Raw genomic sequence first — 23,001 nt, 5'->3', positions numbered from 1 at the left:
CAACAGTATACAACGTATAAAGATGCATGCCTTGCACTCGGCTTGCTAGAAGATGACAATCAGTGGGAATGTTTGCTTGCTGAAGCAGCATTGAACTGTACAGCAATACAAATTCGTCTCCTATTCGCTATAGTGTTGACTACATGTTTTCCAGCACGAGCAGAGATATTGTAGGATAATCACAAAGATTCAATGACTGATGATGTATTGCATCAACATCGTACACGGTGTAACGATCTAGCGATAACATTCAGCGACGATATATACAATGAAGCATTGATTGCTATTGAGGATCTTTGCATTATCATTGCCAACTTATCACTCAGTCATTTCGGTATGAATTCGCCAAATCGAGGTGCAACTGATTTGATGAACACTGAAATGAATCGTGAAATGCAGTACAACACTGTAGAAACGGTGGCGATTGTTACACGCAATGTCCCACTAATGAATGAGGAACAAAGAACCATTTACGACCGCATTATGCTCGCAGTTTCAGCAGGACAAGGTGGGTTCTTCTTTTTAGATGCACCAGGTAGAACTGGCAAGACATTCCTTATTTCGCTAATTCTCGCCAAAATACGATCCAATAATGGCATCGCATTGGCCGTTGCATCATCGGGCATTGCGGCAACTTTATTGGATGGAGGCAGAACAGCTCATTCAGTATTTAAGCTACCACTAAATATTCAAAATAACCCTGACGCAGTGTGCAACATAAAAAAAGAATCGTCCATAGCCACAGTGCTGAAACAGTGTAAAATTATCATCTGGGATGAATGTACCATGGCACACAAACATTCGCTTGAGGCGTTGAACAGGACATCGAAAGATATTAAAAACAACGACAAACTATTTGGTGGCACTCTGTTAGTCCTTTCAGGGAACTTCAGACAAACACTTCCCGTCATTCCACGTTCAACATACGCTGATGAAATCAACGCCTGCTTAAAATCATCGATATTGTGGCGTAATGTTGAAATAGTACAGCTGAAAGTAAATATGCGCATTCAAATGCTTCATGAAATTATGAAGGATACATAAAATTAGCGAATGATTTCTGCACAATCATTGATTCGCAAGATGCTCTCATTGAACAAATATTTCCCGATGTACACACGAATTACATAAATCTCGAGTGGCTTGCAAAAAGAGCAATGTTAGCTGCAAAAAATGTGGACGTTGACATTTTAAATCTGAAGATACAACAGTTATTGCCAGGGGACTTGGTATAGTCCAGGAGCCAGCAACAGATTTTCATGACCAAGTTCCTCTCAAGCGGTAATTAGTAAAATGCATCAAAGTATAGTATTATGAAGCCTCGTGAACGTCAGCTGGCGCTCGGTTGTGGGGATGAGCGGTTGTAGCCTCCCACGCACGTAGGAAAAAAAAATACATTCATTCATTTCCTCTCAGCTAAAAATTTGTCAAATTGTAGCTTACCCAATATCTCAACGAAAAAAAATAATCAGCTGGTTACAACATGGTGTATTATACGTCAGCTGGTGTCTCGAACATGAAAAAAAAAATTTATTTTCCGTGATTTCCTCTCAAACAAAAATTTACCTGATGATAGCTTATATGTAACTGTGAATAAATATATAGGTCAGCTGGCTGTATCTTGGTGGAAAAACCGTCAGCTGATACTTTGAAAGTTATTACATAGGAGTTAGACAGAAGCATCTACTGCCAATTTATATGCATCAGCTGACTAGGTTTTCCTCAACTTATTGCTAGCTTATTTTTTTTTATTTATCGCATCAGTATATTAACAATCAGCTCACAAATTTTCATCTGATAGGAAATGATGTATCTTTAATTATTCGACATTGCGCTTCAATATAAGAGTTGAGTTTGTAACAGGGTAAATTGCCCTTGATCGGTAAAACCGATCACTCGTGTGCGAAGTAGTTAGTCGACGCAGCACTGGCGCGTCTCGGTCTTCGGGACCCGACTAGAATTAAGAGGGGGAAATCTTGGGTTTCTTCGAAAGTGAAGCGGCAATGGAAAATCAGAAGTAGTGAAGTGCTGAAACCAGTGACATCGCCAACCAAAGCAGCTAGGAAGGAAGCCAAATTCCAGACTAGAGTTTTCTCCAGTATTAAGATTATTAAGGTATTGGAATTTTGTCCTTTTGTTGATCTACTTCTCAATTTTGATTTAATAAGTGGTAATTCAATTTGTTTAATAATATTTGTTAATAATAATTAATTATTTTAATCAATTTAATTTGTTAGCTTGTGAACAATTCCTCCTGAGAATTTTACACCCGAGGAATGTTCTAGACCTCCTGGGTTTAGGTCGTGAGTATCTAAATTGTTAATTCAGCTGGTTAATAATTATTAACATCCTAGATGGGCTACATTAAAATTCAGTTTTATTATTTAATTAATTTCTGAACATCGAGAAATAGTTCAATCAGCAACTCACGACTTGGTTAAACGTTGGTACCCGAGGTCAAGCTAATTACGCAGTAACGAACAACGGCGTCCATTTTGAGCGCGCAAATTCCTTGAGAATTTTGTGACGCAGTAAATTTACAAAATTATTAGCTGGACTATTTTTATAAAATATAGCAGTTGAATTACCATTCAATTAATTATATATACTGATTTATATTTTATCATTTATTGAAAATTATTTAATTATTTATTGGAAACAATTTTAATTACCGGAAATTGATTCATTGAGAAAACTGCAACGCATTTAGTAATTGAACGTCGTGGATAATTTTCTGTAATTATTTTACACCGAGGCGAATTATTAATTATCCAATCGTCATTCTCAAATTACTAGAAAATAATTATTCCACGTGTTATTAATTATTGAGAATTAATTTACTAAATTTCGGAGCAGATAAGACTGATGTACCCGTAGATAAACTTTCGGCAAGTAATTTGTGTATTGAGAAATTACTAATTAATTATCTAATTTAATTGCCAATTTCTACTTGGATTGTCTTATATATTGAAGTCATGTACTGGAAAATTGTCAATAATTTAATATCATTGTTCCAGTAGAAATTGTTATAAAACTATTTATTGTGTGGATTACGTCCGAGTAAAAATTTAGTTGATTTTATAAAGAATGTTCTTCGAAAGAATTTAAGTTAATGCGCAGAGTTAAGCTCGTGTTAAATTTGGAATAAAAGAAGCGTCGGTTTTAAGCCAGAAATTTTGAGAAGTAAATTTATTAATCGTGAGGATAATTCATGAGTTTTATTGTAAGCTAATGACTGAACAATTTTAGTGAAAATTAACGTTGTAAATTTTGGAGTCTAATTTTTGTAAATCTGGAAATAAAAGTAAAGTAGAGTCAGTTGTGTGTGTGAGCGGGATATGTGTGTGGAGACGCGTGGGTAATGTGTGTGTGAAATAGTACCGCTCAAGAGGCACGTTGAGCACGCTTGAGTCCATCTGACTCCGGGGTGGGAAATCCTAGAAGCCGTTGTATAGACGCCAAGTGGGGTACAGCGGTAGTAAGGTAGAAACTACAGTATAGTCGCTCCATAAGAGGGTACTGTGGGATTAAGCAATTTTTTGTAAGCTCACGGGAGGACATCGGTCTACGTTTAGTCACTGGGTCGACTACTTTCGTGAGCCGAGTTAACGAGCCTTTGCATACGATTAGTTCCTTTGCGGGGTGACAAGGCGGTGGGGTCGTGGAGTTGAAGTTGACCTGAGGAGAGTAGTCATAAGTTGTAGTGTTAAGTTTAGTTGTAAGTGAGTTAGTTGTAAGTGAGTGGGAGTAAGTGCAAGTGCACAGTTGTTAATTTTGTTGTTGAATAAAAACCGGTTAATTTGTTAAATAAAAATTTATTCATTTTCAGAACAACCTTCCTCCACTCTCTCTCCCTGTAGATTATTAAGCTCAGCTCTGGTTTCCGGTTCCAGAAACCGCATTGAAAAATCCTGGTGGCGCCCTGAATAATCTTAGAGTCATTTGTTATTATATTGTTGTTAGTTAAATTTAATCAGGGGCTAAAAGTGCGGGAAGTAAAGCACCCGTTACACTGGCGCCCAACGTGGGGCGTTACAAGTTGAAATAAACATTCAGTATCAATATTTTTGAAACGAATAAGTATGTAATCAAATAATTTTATATATTTAAATAATTAAATAATCAATTAGCTTAGTATAAATGAACTAGTTACTCGATAAATAATATTTATTATGTAAACTTGATAAAAAATGATAATGAGAATAACAATATGATTTATTCGTTTTCGCTCTGGCTTGAGTCACTTTCCTCTCTTTCCGATTCATTATCAGAGTCGCTGTCAGAGCTGTCTGCTGTTATGTTTTCGTCGTCATCATCTGTACAAAAATTAAAAAAAATATTAGAATTCGTATTTTAGCATTATATAATCAAAATGATAAAAAAATGTTACCTTTTTCGGGCTGAATAGTGATTTCATCAATCGATGTTGGTAACTGACTTCCAGAAAACCAGGTTTAACACTCAATAAGTCTTGGTTTTTTGGTAAATTTTGTTGGTTCATGAGTGACAATATCAAAACTACGCCTGTGTTTACGAGATCGCACTGTGCTAATATTTTTCGCATTGGTATTTTCCTGCAAATTATCGTTCTCAACTGCTTCTTCTATGATGACAGAACTTTCCAAATTTGACGGTACATTTTCATTAGCTACTTCTTCATTGATGGTCAAGCTGTCTATTTGAAAATTTGGCTCTACATTTTCGTTTCCACTTACTTCTGGACAAATGATATTTTTTTCTACCTGAAAAATTATACCTACGGTATCGTGAAGCGTGTCCTTCCCGGTTCTCGTTTCGACGAAACGATCATAGTTGTCAAAAGCGATTCCAGTATATAAGCCAGATGTTCGTTTAATACCTTCTGGACAAGTTTCAGAAAGTTCACAAGAAGTAAATGTTGCCTCAGTTTCAAGACCCTCCAATGTGCTGTAGCTGCAGCAATGACCGTACCGATTAACAATGTCGATAATTTTTTTACTGTTAGTTAAGCTCTTTAAAGTCATGCCTAAGCAAATGTGTTTAGATAACTTATTCCGGCCATTAAAAACGGCATAAATCAAATCTTCGGAAAATGATTTAGCTAGCCTTTTGGTTTTCTCATTTTGTCTTCGTCGATAATTATCACCAGAAATTAATTTCGTATAAAAATTCATCAATGTTTCAGGTACTTCGCATTCGCCATCTATTAAATCTTTAGTTTTTATCTGATTAGGTAATTTTTGTGGTTGAATTTTACGTATTTCTTCGTGTAAAATACATGCAGCTTTATCTAAAATACTCAGTTTATCTGCTCCATTTTTAATCATGACACCTTTGAAAGGTATTATTAGACTTTGACCCTTAAAAGAGATTATAGAAATTTTTTTTGGAAATTGTTTCAGTAATCTTTCCTTCAAGTGATAGGGTTTATAACTGAAATTGGACACGTCTTCCTTGTGGTTTTTTAAATATTGAATGAACATATCATTTAAAAATGTTAAAAAAAAAGACTGTTCTTGATTAATCCACAGATTCGGTAGAATCTGGCGCCAAGGTCCGTTCAAAAATCCCGTTGTAAACGGAGCGCCAGACTACCGAATGTGTTTACCGTAAGCAGAACGGTTTTGTGAGGTTTGAAAATTATTAAACCACCTTAACTGACTGATGCAATTGATAATAAATATGTATTCTATATGGTGTGAATTGCTAATTTAATTAATTTATAGTCCACTAGTCATTATTTTTTTAATTAAAATTCGATAAATTCACTAGCAGAAACTATAGCAACGCCGTTTTTTAGATCCTGGATATTTTTTGATGAGAAAAGAGCAGGTTTTACTATATCACGCAATTAACTATAGCACGTGAACGTACTATGTAGAACGGGATTAATTATAGATAGATACAATACGGCTGTATCATACGGGAAGAGGTCGATTACCTACAAACCAATGAGTTAGATTACCGGTGACTTAGATTCCGATTACCTAGATTTCAATAACCCAGAATCCGATTACCCAAATTATCAATGACGTAGAATTCCTATGGGGTAGATTACCGATTACCTAGAATCCCGATTGCTTAGAATCCGATTGCCTAGAAATTTTATTGGATATAATTCCGATTACACTGAAATCCGATTGCCTACAATTCTGATAACTTACAATCCCTATGGCATGGATTTCTTTTACCTTGATAAAAAAAAGTGAATTTGGATAGATGGAGCTCTATGCAACACAACGTTTATTTCCTGTAAAAACTTAAGATTGTTTTCATAAAGCGACAATATAATCAGATATATATGTTCAATTTATATTTATGATGGTTAGTAGTGTAATGTTGTGACAGCTTATAAACATCGGGTAAGGTTATAAATAACTATTAAATTATAATATTTATTAATGAGATGTTATTGCTGCACAAAGTTCAATAAAGAAAATTAATGTTCAATATTTTACAAATAAAATTAAAAATTTTAATAAGCAATTAGATATTGTTAAATTAAAAAAATGGTTATTATTTACAACTGGGGTCAATCCCATTTTGGGCCATAACTAGGTGAAAAATTAACATTTTTTTTTATTCTGCTTGTTTTTACGGCGCATTTATGATAAAAATGTCGTGAAAAGAAAAAATAAAGATTTCGATAGCTTTTTTGCCTTGAAAAGTTGGAAAAAATTTTTGCTCATGTTTTTGGATAAAATTTATATTTAATCATTTTTTGATATATTTTTTTTTTTTAAAGTACCTACAAAAAGGAACATTTACAAAAAAAAATTGATGAATTTGATCACATCATTTTTTGATCTGATGAATTTGATCACATCATTTTTTAATATATTTTATATCTATATATTATATAGGTATATATAAAAAATATATAAAAAATGCATGTGGGTACTAAAATGAAAGCTCTTCATGAGTGTAGCATCGGAATAAGCTTTTATCTTTGTAACCATCAATATTTAAGATAGTAAAATATAATTTAACATAATTAAAAAATGATCTTGTATTTTGTGAACTATTGACATTTTTAAAAAAAGTACAGTGCAATTTAACAAAATAAGTCGTTATTTAATAAAACAAAATTTTAATTTTTTATAGTTCACAAGCTACGTCAAATAGTGACTGCAAGGTTGCTAGTTATTATTATAATAATAATAATAGTAGTAATCATATGTAATTAATGGAAATATGATTCACATTATTTTGTGATTGTAATAATTTCAGACGTACGATGAATTGCCTGCCGATGGAAAAAGGGTGGTAAACCATCCCGAGCACTATCATCTTTTCAGCTACTGGCTTAATTTGGTAAATTTAAGAAGACAGGGGCGTTTGGTTCACTGGAAAGTTTTTAATTAACTGCTGAGCCTGCTAATTTGATAATTTCATCTCCATACGTTTCATTTAGTTACAGATTTTATATTATTGCGATTATTTTTAATCTCTCACATAATAAATATAACTTTTGATTTTATAAATTTAAATAATACAATTTAATACATCGAGCGTATTATTTTGTTATAAAATTAAAAATTTGTATGTTTTGTTAAATTACAAAAAATGTTTAATATACGCTGTCAAAAATATGAAGAATTAATTAATTATTAAAAAAAAAAGTTTATACAAGTCCTTTGGAATAGCGCGTGAACTTCAAATTTCTTAGCAGCTCTAATAAGAAAAGCACGCTTTAAAAAATTTATTTTTTTTATCTTAAAATGTCATTGGCTTCTATTGACCGTGGGTCTCGCTGATTAGCTTCATGCATCGTGTGAAGTACATAGACGTTGTTGAGGTTACCGGTTGAAGCGATCCAGGCGATCTTTAATATGGCACGTATTGTCAGCATGACTGACAATTCGAAATTGACAGTTTACATAAACATTTGACAGCAACGGTCAGACTCACAAGGAAACTCTCTCCGGTGTCCCCTCCGATTTTGATGAAACTGAGATATGTTATTCTCCGTCGAAATCTAAGAGACACGTATTTTTTTTTATCTGCGGAAAAACATTTCTAGGGGGTGAAACTACCCCTCAAAGTTTAGCCTCCAAAGGGGTGTTTTTCAAGTTTTGCATACTTGCAGTTTAAATAATCGAATGGGACCAATTGCATAATTTTCAGGGTGGAAAATCATGAAAAATGCTTTTGGTTTTATAATAAAACAATGGATAGAACAAAAGTTATGAGGGTTGAAAATCACAAAACTTTTATAAAAAAAAAACTATTCGATGGATTTCAATGAAACCAACGGCAATCGGAAGAGAAAAAAAAAGTATAGAATATGTCTTTCTGGGTTTTTCGGAAAAATTAAGTTTAGGGTGTAAAAATACTTTAAGCATATCTAAATTGACCACCAAAAAAATATCGTTATTTATATTAATTTCGATATGAATTCATCAATAATAATTTGTTCGTACATTTCTAGCATTTAGAAAATAATAATAATATTATATCTTAATATTTTACTTACTTGTTTACTTCTCATCCCAAACTTTATTTTGTGTATCGGGACATCAAATATTATAAATGTCATGTAATGTGAATCTGTTTTGGAAAAAAAGAAAAAAGAAAAATGCTTACAATATATGCTTTACTATAATCAAATTAAATTTAAAAATAATTTACAAATGATTTTTTACAAAAATATTTAATATTTCTGATGTTTATGAAATTTAATACTTAAATTCATCATTTTGTCATATGCAGATCTATTCAATATATGTTTTGCAATCGTGATGTTTATGAAAAAAATGTTGAAAACACAACGACTTTTTGCACCATGAACAGCGGATAATTGCTATATTTTGACAACCAGGAACCTCACAATGAGAATTGCATGATCCGTGAAATGCAAAATCCACAGGATTTTCGAACTCATCTGGTTTTACTTCTGTGTAGCCACTTTTGTACCATGAGTACTTGAATAAATTTATGTACCGAGGAGATGACAATTGGATATGTGTAAGTGATTGTAATTTTATAATGTTATTTTGTAAATGCAAGTTTATGTCCAAATTCATCAAAACTGTACGATCCGAAAAATATCGAACAAAATTTTTCCATACTCGGAATCCAAAAACATCAAGCGGTTGAATTTTCCCAGTTGTACCTTTTGGTAAGATCATTACTTCAGTATCTTTATTTGTTGGTTTAACGCTTTGTACAATTTGAGGACAATGCCCAGTCCATGAGTCAATTAGTAATAAAGATTTTGGGCCCACATTTGGAAAAAACACCCTCTACAACCAAATTTTGAAATGATCTGAAAATTAAAAAATATGAACTATTTGTATCAACAATAACTTATGCGCAAACCAGAAAAAGAAATAAAGAATAATTCGTACCTGATGTAAGTTTTCCTGATTTTGATGCTTCTATGTATACATTATGAGGTCTAAAAAGTGTTGTTTCAACTATTGGTCTAAATTTACCACTTGGTTCTTTTAGAACCAAAAAAAGTGGGGATAAAAGCTTTCCATCAGCGGATACAGTTGGTTGAACTGTGTAACTATGAGTAATAGAAGTAACAGATTGTACAAGACATTCTACTTGCTTCTCTCCTTCAACAGCTAAAGTTCGACCGGAATGCATTTCCAACTGAAAACCACTTTGATCTGAATTATATACGTTTGTTAATTCATAAATTTTAATTTTTTGTTTTACATTATTGACGAATTCCTCAGCTTGCTGTTTTAATGATTTACTATCTTCAATGGTTTTGGACGTGATAAACTTATTTATTTTTCTTGATACGATGCGATGTGCTCTTTTGAATGACGCGATCCACTTTGTTGATGCTTTAAAACGGAAATCTTCCGCACCAATTTCTTTTTGAGCTTGTAAGGCCTATCTTTATGTCACAATCATGTACGATTAAACCTGCATCTATAGCTGCTTTGAAATTTTGTAATGTATATTCACAAATTCTTGCTAATTTTTCCTTATAAGTCCCTCCCTGATTTAAAGTATGAGCCCATCTTCGTAACTGTCGCACAGATTGTACCTTTCTAAATTTTTGTCTAACACTGTCTAAACTTAAATTTCTTTTTTTGCCACTACGCCAGTACTCGACGGCTTTCAATTTATATTCATAAGATAAATCTTCAACATCCTCAGTGCATTTGTTGATAGGTGTTTCTTGATCAACTAGTGCATTTGCCCACTCTTTATCTTCCACGACTTCCATCGTCCAATCTTTATACGGTTCTTGGAAATGCAAAGAACTTTCTTCGACCATTTCGACTCCGGAGTATTCGTTCATAGCATTGAGTAAAATATTTTCAAAACTTTCTTTGATTTGTATTTCTTCGTCATTTACTGGCGATTCTGGAATGTTCATGACTTGAAATGTTGTTAAGAGTAGTCTTATAACATTTATAGGATTGACTTTCATTTTGCTCTATGTACTAAAATAAAGATTTTCGTACAATTTTAAATTATTCACTTATTAAAAAAAAAAAAAAACACGATTATAATATTGAATTATAAAAGATGAAGTACATCGCAGTAACTAAACTAATCTCGAAATGATACATTTATTTATACTATGTTGTTTTTCACATTACTGACTCATATATACTAAAAATATAATTATCTCTTTTTTTGTATGAGATAACGATGAATGATTATTATGATTATAATAAATCATTATAAGCATTTTTTCTTTTTTTTTTTTTTTTTCCAAAGCAGATTCACATTAAATGACATTTGTAATATTTGATGTCCCGATACACAAAATAAAGTTTGGGATGCGAAGTAAACAAGTAAGTAAAATATTAAGATATAATATTATTATTATTTTCTAAATGCTAGAAATGTACGAAAAAATTATTATTGATGAATTCATATCAAAATTAATATAAAAAACGATATTTTCTGGGTGGTCACTGTAGATATGCTTAAGGGATGTTCACCCCCTAAACTTAATTTTTCGGAAAAACCTGAAAGACGTATTCTCTACTTTTTTTTCCTCTTCCGATTGCCGTTGGTTTCATTGAAATCCATCGAATAGTTTTTTTTTTATAAAAGTTTTGTGATTTTCAACCCTCATAACTTTTGTTCTATCCATTGTTTTATTATAAAACCAAAAGCATTTTTCATGATTTTCCACCCTGAAAATTATGCAATTGGTCCCATTCGATTATTTAAACTGCAAGTATGCGAAACTTAAAAAACACCCCTTTGGAGGCTAACTCTTGAGGGGTAGTTTCACCCCTAGAAATGTTTTTCCGCAGATAAAAAAAAATACGTGTCTCTTAGATTTCGACGGAGAATAACATATCTCAGTTTCATCAAAATCGGAGGGGGACACCGGAGAGAGTTTCCTTGTCAGCATTAAATGGATGTTTATTTATCCTGAAAAAATTTGGGGTAATTTTTTTTTTTATTTTTAATTTTCAACAAATTTTTTTTCAATTTTTTCAAGATTATGACGGTTTCTTGGTATTTTTTTGTATTTCACATCTTTTTGTAGAGAATGAAAATTATTAAAACGAGCCTAATTTTTTTTGTAAAGTGCAAATGTTATTGAGATGAGTTTTATGAACGTGGACTTGGCGCAATTTTTTACAGTGAAACTGTTTTTGTTCGGTAATATTTTCAGTGACAAACTTTTCAACGACATCGTAAGCTTCTGCACGGATGTTTCTTGTAGAATGCCATTCGGATTTTTCTTTTTCTTGTTGAAGTACGGATTCTCGCGAAGAAATATAATTATTTTTACAGTGTTTATGGAAAAAAAATTCTTCATCTGATGATAAATTATGAAACTTCTCGATCATGTCAGTGTCATTGCTCTCAATTGCCAAATTTTTAATGGAATCGAGCCCATTCTTTGTAAATACAGATAATTTTTCTTGACGGCCTTTAATTTTTTTCCGGGCTTTTCCGCAAAAAAAGCATGTGCAAGGACTTTTATCTTCAATAATATCTTCAGAGTCATCTGTACTTACATTTTCAGGGACATCTTCAGGGACATTTTCAGGAACCATTTCGGGTGGGCCAGCAAAGTCTGCGTTTTCAGGAACTCATGGATCTAGGTTAACCTCGCTTAGGTCAACATTCTCGTCAGGTGAAGCATTGTCGGTATTGGTGATTTCACTTGTCCCCGCATGTGGATTTACATTTTCTTGCTGCCTAAAAAATAATTTTATTTTATTTTTAGTCATAATAATAATAATAATAATAATATTTTCGATATTGAAAGTATAATAATGTTGTACACGAGGTACGTAATATACTACCAAATAATGTACAGCATTATATGGTGCTGATAAAAATCATAACCCAAGAAATAAAAGGAAATAAAAATTAATTTATATACATACTGTAATTTCGCAGAAGATGCGTTTTCTGATGTTATTTTCCGATACTTTAGTGGCAAAGCCGTAAATCGTCGATAACACTCACTGTGGTAAAGTTGAAAATTGTTTAGCTTTGTAGGAAGCACAGTCTCGTGTCCACTGAGTTTATTATTTTTTCGAACACTCAATATAGCATTACACTTAATGAGATTATCTTCACTAAATGATTTTAACTGAGAAGACAATGTTTTTTTTTTGCAAAAAACGCGAAAAGGCGTTACATTAGACATTTTTATTGATTTTTAACAGTTACTATAACTATAATAATGCTTCTTGAATATTCTTTTCGAATGATTACGTATGCTCGTCTATACTAAACGCACGTTAGTCCCCTTCTTTCTTACTTCTCCCAAAAATCTTTCACAATGCTTTACACAAAAGGGCCGTAGTACCCCGATCATGCGCACAACTAACCTCCTCCAAGCGTACCTTATTACTGTCTATGTTATGTTAGCGTGTGTTGCTTGAATCTTTAAAAATAACGATAATAATTAAAGATACGTCATTTCCTCCCAGATGAAAATTTGTGAGCTGATTGTTAATATATTGATGCGATAAATAAAAAAAAATCAGCTAGCAATAAGTTGAGGAAAACCTAGTCAGCTGATGCATATAAATTGGCAATAGATGCTTCTGCCTAACTCCTATGTAATAACTTTCAAAGTATCAGCTGACGGTTTTTCCACCAAGATACAGCCAGCTGACCTATATATTTATCCACAGTTACATATAAGCAATCATCAGGTAAATTTTTGTTTGAGAGGAAATCACAGAAAATAAATTTTTTTTTTTCATGTTCGAGACACCAGCTAACGTATAATACACTATGTTGTAACCAGCTGATTATTTTTTTTCGTTGAGATATTGGATTAGCTACAATTTGACAAATTTTTAGCTGAGAGGAAATGAATGAATGTATTTTTTTTTCCTACGTGCGTGGGAGGCTACAACCGCTCACCCCCCCAACCGAGCGCCAGCTGACGTTCACGAGGCTTTATAATACTATACTCTGATGCGTCTGACGAATTATCTCTCGAGAGGAAATAATTAACCAAATTTGCACCTGGCTCCCGGACTAGTATCATATAAATCTATTGATACAGTTTGCGATGACACTGAAGCTGTAAATTTTCCAACAGAGTTTTTGAACTCACTAGATTTGCCAGGCATGCCACCACATAACTTACAGTTGAAGGTTGGATCTCCAATTATTTTGCTTCGTAATTTGAACCCGCCACGGCTATGCAACGGTACGCGATTAGTTATTAAAAAATTAATGAAAAACGTTATCGAAGGCACCATTTTAAATGGCAAGTTTCGAGGTGAAAATATATTGATACCACGAATACCTATTATACCCACAGATGTGCCAATTCAATTTAAGCGTATTCAATTTCCGATTAGATTGGCATTCGCAATGACTATTAATAAATCCCAAGGCCAAACAATGTCTGTTTGTAGCTTAGATTTGAGCACACCATGTTTTTCACACAGACAATTATACGTTGCATGCTCTCGATTGGGAAAACCATCAAGTTTGTTTGTATTAGCTAAAGACGGGCTAACAAAAAATATTGTTAACGCTGCAGCATTAAGAGATTAATATTATGTAATTAATTAATTATATAAATAATTATTATTTTTAATAAATTAAAACAATTAATGTTTGGTGTTTTGTTATTTTTAAACAACATTCCCTCATCGTTCACAGCGCTCCAGGCCTTTTTCACTCATATTCCACATCCTTATACACTTCCAATAAGTTAGTAATTTTTTTCTACACTAGAAATTCTCTAGAAATTATTCACATGGCAAAACAACGTTTGCCGGATCAGCTAATATATATATTAGGGTGTTTCAAAAAAAGACGAATTTTTTTTTTTTCTTTTGGTGTCTAAAAATTGATAGTATACCTAAAAACAAAAATTTTGGCGCCCATGTGAGCTCTTAATATCAATAGTAAGATTTGCCTGTATCCATTTCTTTATTTTCCATTTAAATAACACGGGAAAAATTTTTTTTAATTTTTTAATTTTTATTACTTTGGAACGGTTCATCGTAACAACAATCTGAAAAATGATATTTGTAGGAAATTTTACGCTCTACAAAAAACGTTTGAAGACCAAAGTTCCTCAGATTAACAGCTTCAAAGATATCCGCGGTCAAAGATAACACTAATAAAAAATTTATAATATTTTCCAATAAAATTACAAAAAAAATATCACATGCTATATTTTTATTATTTTTTATGTTAAATTACTTCAATTCCGTTAACCTGAGACTGTAAACTTTTTTTTTTACTAATTAATTCAATACTTAACTCACGAAATGCACTAATATATAAATATAAACGTTAAAAATATCTTATAAATGATTTTTTGGTCTCTTTTATAACAAATTTATTTTTTTTTTTTACTAAATATTAAGAAATTTAATTGAACAATTAATTCTTTATAACAAAAAACTATATTTACAACTTGTTACAACAATTTTTCAACTTGAAAATATTACAGTTTTATAAAATTACTTTTATTGCAATTAGGATATTGTTTTCTATGTTCTGTCACTACTTGCAACAAATATTGAAGCTGTTCTTCATCTTTCGTTAAGCATCGATTATACTGCTCTATCAATGCCACGCCGCGTTCTGCTACATCATTCACAACTTGAAGTTTCCCGAAATACTCCAAGTTTTCTAAGAAATTCGGATTCTGAGGCCACAAAGTAACATCCTCATCAATGAACTCATACGACAAATCAAACGATTCAAATATATTAATCGATCTCATAGACATAAATTGACTAAGATCTTTATTTAATAATGACTCTAAATTTTTCTTATCTATTATAAAGCGATTTGTTGTAGTTTCATTGGCCTTACAGTTTTTAAGAGCATGAACTATTCTTTTTTTTGTTCCAACTGAAACATTTTTATCAAAGAGAGATAAAACAGACAGCTCGTTGTTTAAATACCACAAGTGATCGGCTAATTTTTGTGAGAATGTCTGTGAAAGACTATTATTAAATCTTTCATATGAAATTAATTCTTTAATCAAAGTTAAATCATTATTAGGTGCTGTTATAGCACACGGCGCAGTGAACCAAGCTTTTAAATAGAATATTATGATAAATAAACAAAGTTCTCGTAATCCATCTATTTCCGATTTAGTAAGATGAAATTCATTTCTGAATAAAAAAATTTTTAAACTATATATTGCTTTAGCCATCCACCTTGCATGATGGACCGCTCCAGGATGCTTAAATGTAATATTTGTGGTAGTAGTACCCAAAAATATTAATGATAATTCCAGAAGTTCACGGTAATCGTCTCGACAATGATCCATCTACAAAAAAAGTTATAAGTCAAAATGAAATTGATTATATCGCAATTTCAAAGTTGAGAAAGACTAATTATTATTAACTGATGTGAGGTAAAAGTTGTAAAATATTTTACAAACGCAATTTTAATCGTTAAAGATGATTAAAAGTATAACAGTCATGTGAAACTGATTTTCAATATTTTTAATCACGACGGCAAGTTAATTAATCAGAGTAAAATTGATAATTGAGGAGCTTATTTTCAAAAGGGTATCTTTTGATTTTTGATTAATCGAGACAAAAACTAGTTATCTTCAATTATAAATATTTGTATTGAACTTTTTTTAATTTAGCTATAAAGTGCAATCGGTTATAAAGCTGCAATTCGATTTTCATTTATAAATGTTCATAATTCTCAAAGTAATTAGTATTTAAAAGTTCAGAAAACTGGTATTTTAAAAATATGAAAAGATACCCTTTTGAAAATCAGCTCCTCAATTATACTGAACTTTATACATTTTTTCTTTTCCACTTTAACATCAGTTAATAATTCTTCAGCGCTGGATTAAAAAAATTTTACTTCTATTTGATTATTAACGAATTTCAAAATCTCATCTTTGATTGGTGTTATTACTTCCAAAACTTTTTTGTCACAAATACCAGCCGTAAAGTTTGATTGGTCAATTTCATCCCACTTCTTTTTAAATCTCTGATAAATTGGAACGTTTGGGCCAGACGAAGCAGGCCAGTATACTTCAAATGCACTTCGAAGAACAATTTCAAAAATATGGTGTCGGCATGGCAAGTACAACAGTTTTCTACTAAGAGCCTTTTCTACTAATACACACGCACCATTTCTGTTGAGAGCGTTGAGAGCAAAGCAACTAAATGAAGTTAGTACCGAACAACCAGGCTTACCAACACAGAGCTTATTAGCTACAACACTCAAATTAAATGAGTATAATACTCTGTACCGACAGAGCTAAATAAAGCTCTGTTGATATTTTTCAAATAAAAACATTTGATCAAGTTTTATAGTAGATTTAATTGATTTAACGTATTTACAGAATTTTCATATTATTTTGAATAATATGCAATGATGAGTGTTTGGTGAGTTTGTGTAATAAGGAACTTTACATTTTCCTCTTACAAAAATTTATAAATTTTATAAAATATAAAATAAATTTGTTATAAGAAAGACCAAAAAATCATTTATGTGACATTTTTAACGTTTATATTTATATATTAGTGCATTTCGTGAGTTAAGTATTGAATTAATTAGTAAAAAAAAAAAAAGTTTACAGTCTCAGGTTAACGGAATTAAAGTAATTTAACATAAAAAATAATAAAAATATAGCATGTGATATTTTTTTTGTAATTTTATTGGAAAATATTTGAAATTTTTTATTAGTGTTATCTTTGACCGCGGATATCTTTGAAGCCGTTAATCTGAGGAACTTTGGTCTTCAAACGTTTTTTGTAGAGCGTAAAATTTCCTACTAATATCATTTTTCAGATTGTTGTTACGATGAACCGTTCCAAAGTAATAAAAATTAAAAAATTAAAAAAAATTTTTCCCGTGTTATTTAAATGGAAAATAAAGAAATGGATACAGGAAAATCTTACTATTGATATTAAGAGCTCACATGGGCGCCAAAATTTTTGTTTTTAGGTATACTATCAATTTTTAGACACCAAAAGAAAAAAAAAAATTCGTCTTTTTTTGAAACACCCTAATATATATATATATATATATATATATAAATACATACATACATAAACTTTTGAACCATATGCATTTTCTGAATCCGCTTGACGAGCTGAGTCGAAATATACACGGAAAAAAATAATCGGTAGCAGATACCGATTTTTCTTCGGTATAGGCTACCGATTTTTTCAGTAGAGGCTCCTGATTTTTTTGGTGCAGGCTACCGATTACCAATTTTCGGAAATTTCTTTTCTTTCCCTGGCGGTTTCGGCGACACGGTGAAAGTACGGTCGAATGACGGTTGTTTCACGGTCGTTTCACCGTATAAAGTTCGTTATTACCGAGCGATCTGTCAGTCAACATCGGATACCGTTGTGAACGATATCTACTATAAATTTATTGAATATTTACGGTGCATACGCAAGTGAATCTACGACGTTATGACCGACACTGTACGCTCAATATACTGTCCAAATACGGTGATTTTACGCTACTATCACGGACAATAAAATAAAAAAAAATATTGCGGAAAGTCTAGACCGAGACTCGAACCCGATTCATCTGCATGAAACATTTGATTCAGTCACATCATAAGGTGTCAAAACCAAGTCATTTTTTTTTTTTTCATTGCACAGATAAAAATAGCTTAAATATAGTTATATTTTTTCCATGACTTCAAAATAATAATCGTAATAAATGATTCAAATTTTTGATGATAACGAAAATCTTAATTTTGAAACTACGGTGAAATTATTAACTGTATAAAAAAAGATCTGGAAAAGAAATTGCTAAAAATTGAATTGTTGAAAAAAAATATCTCATAATAATTTTTCTTGATAACAAACAATTTTTCCGTAATTTTGAAAGTAAAGTTTTCGTCTCTAAAAAAAAAAAAAAAAAAAAAAAAAAACAATATTGATTATTATATTTTTCATAATCAAAAGGTATTATAGTTTCTAATTTAAGACTATAAAAAAAATTCAACACTTGTAAGCCATAAACTCTTCTGAAAAGTATTGAAATGATGGATCTCTGTTGATTGCCGGTAATCTGATTAATTTTTTATAATTTTACTTTGAAATAAACAAAATTACAATAATTTAATATTTTTTTTTAATTTGTCATCCCGATTAGTTACTGAAAATTTCTCATTTATCTATCTTTTTATACACTTTGAGTATTTTTAATGAAATAAAAAAAAATAGATATAATCAACACTTTTTCATTGTTGACTAGTAAAAAATTCCTGACTTACCGACATTATACGCTCGTTTCACTCACAGACTACTGTGCATCTACCACCGAGTTACGGTTTTTTGACAATTTATATGTTTTCGAATGACTGTCAAATGACAGACGATCGATCGATGATCTACGATTTTTACTCAGGTAAAAAATCGGAGAAGTCAAGTAAAAATTTGGTTTTTCGAATAGTGAAGTATGATAACTATACAGATTAAAAATCATAAAGTAACAGTGAAAAACTTTCACAATGATACTCGTCGTTCACTGTCAAATGACGGCCGTTCGATAGTCAAGTGACGGTCATTCGACGATCATTTGTCGACACTGTGAATTTATGGTACATTCACCGTCGTTTCACGATAATTTTACCGTGACCACGAATCCGCCAGGGTTTTAACGAGAAGTTAAATTCTCACTTCTTAATGAATAAAAAAAAGGAACTTTATTTGAGATACAAATAATACTTACTTAAATACAAAATATTAAGAATAAGGAGTACTTACTAGGTATTTTTTGTTATAAATTTTTATTAAATTAAATATCTTTTGGTAGCTGCAATCAAAAAAATCGGTATAGATTCTGTTTAGAAACTAACCAAGAAATATCCAAGTCCCAAAAAATTATTTTTTAAATTATTTTGTATGTGAATATATATATATATATATGTCGGAGAATAAAGTACAGCGAAGTATTTTCTGTCAAAGTGATGAGAATATTCTTTAGGATATTTCTATTTTTAGTAATTTTAAGAAATGTACTATTACTTTAATATTTTGTAAAATAAGTTTTAACGAAATTGTTTTATTGCGGTAGGCTTAGGCCTAGGTAGGCACATGGTGGTCAACGTAGTCGGGATCCCAGGACGATAGAGGTATCATAAAATTAATATGGAAAAGAGAAATATGCAGCAGGCAGACTATTTGAGAATAGTTGGGGAAAAGACAGTCTTGATTTGGAATTGAGATTGAACGGACGTCCTGGTGATCGCGAATTCGTTATTTCCTAAGTCTCGGTCTATCGCAAGATATTTATAATTTTGTTAGCATTCTAAGTTAAATTAATCTTGTACGAGTTTACCTACTCATTCTTGATAGTTGATCTTATTGTAATTGGGAATATTAATTAATTGTAATAATAAAAATGGGTAAATCACAAAATGCTGAACCTCTAACAAAAGATCCTGCCTCTCCGACATCAGAAGTGGGATCGTCTCCATCTGGTCCAGCACCTGATCAGTGGAGTACATTTTTCGAGTTTATGAAGAATTTTTTACCAAACCCGTCTTCGACAAGGAACAACGTTATTTTACCGCGGTTTAATCCAGAGAGTGCGGGATCGGATCCTGTTGCATGGTGTTCAGCTACGGAATTGTGCCTTGAAACGGGGATCCACCGCTCTCTTGGTCGCCTCTTAATTTATTTAAGGCGCCACTGGATTTTTCCCACAGTATCCAGAAACTGGCCCAGAACAAGGAGTGAAAACTCAGGGTCGGAGAGATTGTCAGGAAGGATACAGAAATTATAGGCAGAAATTCATTTTTACAATTCATTTTATTTATCCAACCCTTAATACAAAATCAAAACCCCTTACAAAATATCAAATTAACTTAATCCCGACGATATCCTCTTATGGAGCGTCCTATCGCGGTTACTATCATAGTATCTATTCCCGAACAGTACCCTCATATGGAGCGTCTATACCGCGGTTTCTAGCTTACTACCGTTGTACCCCAAATCCGGCGTCTATACAACGGCTTCTAAGTGCGCCCAGGAAGCAGAGGAGGATACCATGAATCCCTAGGCTACACTGCAATATTATTTATCCACACACACCCACAATATTTATTTAAAATACTTATGCCTATTGCACCCCCGACCCGGGCGTCTATGCAAAGGACTCTAAGTGTGCCCAGGAAGCAGAGGAGGATACCATGAATCCCTAGGCAACACTACAATACTTAACACTAACCCACCCACACTATTAATTAAATTTCCAAACACACTAAATATTTCCGGATTCTACAAATTTATTTTCCAAAATCAAACGAAATCCGACTCGATGCCTGGATCCATTTATCCCTTCAACAAAATACAAAACCCGAGTTCCTAATTTATTTCTACAATTCCTAATCTTAATTCCTAAATTAAAATCACTAACTAATTTAATGTCGTGGTCTTAATAATACAACAATTAAATATTTAATACCAAGAGGTCTTCGTATCTAGTATTAATAGGTTAAAATCTATTGACAGAGGTCTTAATAATCTGCCAACAACGTGTTGGTTACTTCCGAGATTTTACCAAACTTAATTCTACTGAATTTACTTAATTTAATTTATAAGCTGTTGTGTTAAATTACTCGGCTTTGTCTAATTTATTTTACTAGAATTTATTAATTAATTTTCCAAGTTATTTTAATTCATTTTACCAGAATCTATTAGTTTATTTTATTTTAATCCGAACTTATGGAATTATTTATTTTGTCCAGATTATTTTATTTAATTCATTTTATTTATTTAAGATCTTAGCTTTCAATGACTAAAATTTTATCAATTAATTTCATGTAATTTATTTTTACTAAACTGTTTGGCTTGTCCTTCAATAATCGAGTTTTATTTTCTCTACGTTGTTTTATTTTACGTTCTATTGTGTTGCATGAAAAACTTAGCATTTATTTTATTTTATTTGAGGATTATATTCTGCCTAGGAACACAGTACGATTTTAGTCTCGACTTTGAGTGTCCTCTACCCAGCGCTTCACGCGGGACAAGATGGCTGACGCTCTCGCTCGGTCTTGCGTCTCTGTCGCAAGTTTTTGGTGTAATTTTTTTCTCTGACGAATTTTTACAAGTTTTATTTTCTACTTTTAATTAATAAATTTACCTGAACAATTTTCTTGCAATTTTGACTGATTCTAAATTTATTGCAAATGATTTTATTTTAAGCAATTAAATTTTATTATAAATTATTTTTCCGAATTTAATAAATTTTACTTCAAATGATTTTACTAAAACTCCTCTAAAACATTTTACTGATTTTATTTTAAGCAATTAATTAAATAAATCCGACCAACTCGATTATCAACGACATTTTGTTCTACATGGCACCGAAGTCATGAAATGACCAACCGAAATTATTCCTGGTAAAACCAATTCAAGCTCTGCCTACGTAGTTAACTAACAAATCCGAAATAATTCCTGGTTTTGTTAATTAATTATTTCGTAATTATTTTTGACTTGCTTTTAACTTTAGTCTAATTTTTATTCTGGACTTTTTTTCCTCTCAAATAAATTCCCAAATAAACTCTGCCTCTTATTTCCAGTAAATTCTCAAACATTTTCTAAACAATATTTTAAATAATATCCCAAATAATATTCCGAGTAAATTCTAATAAATAAATTTCCATATAATAATTAAGTAAATCCTACGATATAATACTTAATCTAATGATTGTGACCGAACGCGAAATGGCGGTGACCTTCAGCCGACTTCAATGCCTGGCTGATGCCGCACCACCGAGAGATTATTGAGACATTTTATTTGTACCTGGAGTTTTTCTTTTACGACGTTAATGAACTCCCTCGAAGAGCTACAACTCCTTGTCGTCGTCACTGGTACAAATCCCTCCTCGGTGGAAAATTCTGCTTGGCAGCGAGACCTCGGTCACCGTCACTCGTTTCTCCGAATATTTTATGAATCTGAAACCGCAATCAAGCATTAGAAATTGTTAAAATTTAAGATCAATTTACGCAAGCCGACTGAAGGCCTGGCAAGCAATAAATTAATAGATTTGATCGCTTCGTTCCACTTGTACGAAAGGCGACAAATAAATAATTACCTGTGCTTTGCTATTAATTTTTGCGCGACTGTTCGGTTTGACTGTTCGGTCACAATGACTCTTCCGAATTTTGTCGGTGCGTTTCTTTCTTCCTCTGCTCTCCCCACTCTCACTGCCGACACCTCCACCTTGGGGACTCACTCACAAGTGTCAAACTATGACTACGAGGGCTTCAGATCACAGCGCTCTGTGATCCGTCGATAACATAATGGGTGCGGATAAAAGGGCTTTTAACGGGTAACGATCACTCCGTTACAGCCTGTCAGAAAACCCTCTTCAAGGGAGTGGGTTGATATCTGCGCTTAGTAAAGCCTTGGAAGGCTCAGCGGCTCAGTGGCTATCTCAAGCAGCAATTCCGGGTATACAGTGGCCACAGTTAAAAGAACTTTTTGTGTCACGTTTTGGTGGACAAGAAACTGCGACAGCGGTCGTGCTGAAAATCCACCAAGAGTTACCAACCAAGGATGAAAGTGTCGGCGCATTCGGCATTCGACTTCGATCATCGCTGAAGGCCCGCTGGAGGTCTCTAACGGTCGACGAAATTA

The 23,001-nt window shown here is 32.2% G+C and overlaps 1 long non-coding RNA gene across 1 annotated transcript; it reads right to left on the bottom strand.

Moving 5' to 3' along the window:
- Positions 1–22,056: 22,056 nt before the first annotated feature.
- Positions 22,057–22,707, bottom strand: LOC123272814. Its single transcript, XR_006511174.1, has 2 exons — positions 22,457–22,707; positions 22,057–22,316 (listed from the first exon to the last, which is right to left on the bottom strand). It is a non-coding gene; the product is annotated as an uncharacterized LOC123272814 (long non-coding RNA).
- Positions 22,708–23,001: the final 294 nt, after the last annotated feature.

The sequence above is a fragment of the Cotesia glomerata genome, linkage group LG10 (genome assembly GCF_020080835.1).
Source record: "Cotesia glomerata isolate CgM1 linkage group LG10, MPM_Cglom_v2.3, whole genome shotgun sequence".
In the NCBI taxonomy this organism is placed as follows: Eukaryota; Metazoa; Arthropoda; class Insecta; order Hymenoptera; family Braconidae; genus Cotesia; species Cotesia glomerata.
Note: the sequence above shows the minus strand (reverse complement) of the source record. Positions and strands in the feature narration are given on the sequence as shown.